The 3,517-nt window shown below is 42.7% G+C and overlaps 1 pseudogene; it reads right to left on the bottom strand.

Annotated features, from left to right (window-relative positions):
* Positions 1-212: 212 nt before the first annotated feature.
* Positions 213-1,477, bottom strand: LOC120856769 (annotated as a pseudogene).
* Between the last annotated feature and the right edge of the window lie 2,040 nt (positions 1,478-3,517).

Below are 3,517 nucleotides of genomic sequence, written 5' to 3'. Positions count from 1 at the left end.
TACAGCGGTGCTATCTTAAACCAGTCTCCCAATGCAAAAGAAATAAAACAAAAATAAACAAATGGGACATAATCAAATTTATAAGCTTTTGCACAGCAAAGGATACCTTGAACAATACAAAAAGATGTCTTACAGACTGGCAGAAAATGTTTGCAAATCATGAAACCAACAAAATTAATATCTAAAATATACAAAGAGCTCACTTATCTCAATTTTTTTTTTCTGGATATAGGGTACTTTTATTGATGGTACATGACAAGGCAGGGCTCCCTAAGCCCCTCCCCTTCCTCAGGGCCTTGGGGATGGAAATGTGTGGAGGTCAGGAGATTCTCAGTGCGGTGGAGGTGGGGCAGGACTCCCCAGCAGCTGAGGAACTCTCTTCCTCTCATGCTCCTGCTGGGACTGGGATTCCGGGGATCTTACTCCTTGGAGGCCATGCAGACCATGAGGTCCACCACCCTGTTGCTGTAGCCGAATTCATTGTCCTACCAGGAAATGAGTTTGACAAAGTGGTCGTTGAGGGCAATGCCAGCCCCAGCATCGAAGGTAGAAGAGTGACTGTTGCTGTTGAAGTCACAGGAGACAACCTGGTCCTCAGTGTAGCCTAGAATGCCCTTGAGAGGGCCCTCTGACTCCTGCTTCACCACCTTCTTGATCTCATCATACTTGGCAGGTTTCTCCAGGGGGCAGGTCAGATCCACAATGGACGCGTTGGGGGTGGGGACACGGAAGGCCATGACAGTGAGCTTCCCATTGAGCTCAGGGATGACCTTGCCCATGGCCTTGGCAGTGCCAGTAGAAGCAGGGATGATGTTCTGGGTAGCCCCTCGGCCATCATGCCACAGCTTCCCGGAGAGGCCATCCACAGTCTTCTGAGTGGCAGTGATGGCATGGACAATGGTCGTAAGTCCCTCCATGATGCCAAAGTGGTCGTGGATGACCTTGGCCAGGGGGAGCAAGCAATTGGTGGTGCAGGAGGTGTTGCTGACAATCATGAGGGTGTTATACTTCTCGTGGTTCATGCCCATCACAAATATGGGGGCATTGGCAGAAAGTGCAGAGATGATGACCTTCTTGGCGCCACCCTTCAAGTGAGCCCCAGCCTTCTCCATGGTAGTGAAGACCCCAGTGGACTCCACCATATATTCAGCACCAGCATCACCCCACTTGATGTTGGCAGGATGTCACTCCTGGAAGATGGTGATGGCCTTTCCATTCATGATGAGCTTCCCATTCTCTGCCTTGACTGTGCCATGGAACTTGCCGTGGGTGGAATCATACTGGAACATGTAGACCATGTAGTGAAGGTCAATGAAGGGGTCATTGATGGTGACGATGTCCACTTTGCCAGAATTAAAAGCAGCCCTGGTGACCAGGTGCCCAATGCAGCCGAATCCGTTCACTCCAACCTTCACCATCTTGTCTCAGGGATGTGGCTGGCACAGCATGGAAGTTATGGCTATCTGTGAAATGGGCAGGAGCAGAGAGCCTCAATATTTTTTTTAAAAAAAGCAAACAATCCAATCAAAAATGGACAGAAAACCTTAACAGACATTTATCCAAAGCAGACATATAGATGGCCAACAAGCTCATGAAAAGATGCTCAACATTGCTGTGGTTTGAGAAGTGCAAATCAAAACTACAATGAGGTATCGCATCTTCACACTAATCAGAACGGCCATCATTAAAAAGTCTACAAATAATAAATGCTGGAGAGAGTATGAAAAAGAGGAACTCGCCTACATTGTTGTTGGGAATGTAAATTGGTTCAGTCACTATGGAGACTATTGTGGAGGTTCCTTAAAAAAATAAAAATAGAGCCACCATATAATCCAGCAATCCTACTCCTGGACATATGTCCAGAAAATACAAAGACTAATTTGAAAAGATGTATGCACGCCAATGTTCACAGAAGCACTGTTTAGAATTGCTAAGACCTAAAGCAACCTAAGCATACATCACTGGATTAATGAATAAGATGATCTGCCTTTTTATATATGTGGCATATACACACATACAGTGGAACACTACTCAACCATAAAAAAGAAAAAAAAATCCCTAGAAATCATCCTACTAAGTGAAGTAAGACAGACAAAGAAAGACAAATATCATATAATAGATATCACTTCTATGTAGAATCTTAAAAATATGATATGAATGAACTTACTTATGGAACAGAAACAGACTCACAGATATAGAAAGCAAATTTATGATTACTGAAGTGGAATGGGGAGGGGAAGGGATAAATTAGGAATTTGGATTAAAAGATATACACTATTATATATGAAATATTTAAACAATAAGATCCTACTGTATCACATAGAAAATTCTTCAATACCTTGTAATAACCAATAATGGAAAAAATCTGAAACATATATGTGTGTGTGTCTAATTAAATCACTTTACCAAGGCAATGGCAACCCACTCCAGTACTCTTTCCTGGAAAATCCCATGGACGGAAGAGCCTGGTAGACTGCAGTCCATGGGGTCGTTAAGAGTCAGACACGACTGAGCGACTTCACTTTCACTTTTTACTTTCATGCATTGGAGAAGGAAATGGCAACTCACTCCAGTATTCTTGCCTGGAAAATCCATGGACGGAGGAGCCTGGTGGGCTGCAGTCCATGGGGTCGCTAAGTATCGGACACGACTGAGCGACTTCACTTTCAATTTTTACTTTCATGCATTGGAGAAGGAAATGGCAACCCACTCCAGTATTCTTGCCTGGAGAATCCCAGAGATGGGGGAGCCTGGACTGCCATCTCTGAGGTCGCACAGAGTTGGACACGACTGAAGCGACTTAGCAGCAGTAGCAGCAGCAGCAGGAACTAACAAAGCATTTAATTCAACACGAGTAAAAATAAATATCCATTACCTCGACATATATGCTGTTTGAGAAAGTACAAGGATAATTAGGTGATGGGATAGAGGTGTTCGATAAAGCCATTGTGGAAATTAACACAATGTGCACCTTAAAAACTCACACAATATTATGTTAGCTACAACTCTATTTTTTTAAAGTGCAAAGGACAAAATATCTGTAGCTGATTCAAACTTAGAAAGAAGTATGACATTTTGCTAAAGCATAGAAAAGATATTAGCTTAGTATTTTAAGTTATACTGCAAGAAGAAAGCAATCATTGTACAATTCCTGGTAAGTATTTAAAATAATGAAATAAAACATTTTTAGCCTCTTTGTTTCCACTGTTTTAAATTACAGTGTATTGCTTCACAGGCCGGGCTAGTGGTAAAGAACCCACCTGCCAATGCAGGAGACTTAAGAGACATGGGTTCCATACCTGGGTTGGAAATATCCCGTGGAGGAGGATATGGCAACTTACTCCAGTATTCTTGCCTGGAAAATCCCATGGACAGTGGAGCCTGGAGGGCTACAGTTCATAGAGTTGCAAAGAGTCAGACACGACTGAAGAAGCTTAGCATGAACACAAATACTAGTTTTATTTTATTTTTCATTTCCATAATACATTTATAACCAACAGTATAGGAATTTTTATTG

The sequence above is a fragment of the Oryx dammah genome, unplaced genomic scaffold (genome assembly GCF_014754425.2).
Source record: "Oryx dammah isolate SB20612 unplaced genomic scaffold, SCBI_Odam_1.1 HiC_scaffold_28, whole genome shotgun sequence".
Classification (NCBI taxonomy): Eukaryota; Metazoa; Chordata; class Mammalia; order Artiodactyla; family Bovidae; genus Oryx; species Oryx dammah.
Note: the sequence above shows the minus strand (reverse complement) of the source record. Positions and strands in the feature narration are given on the sequence as shown.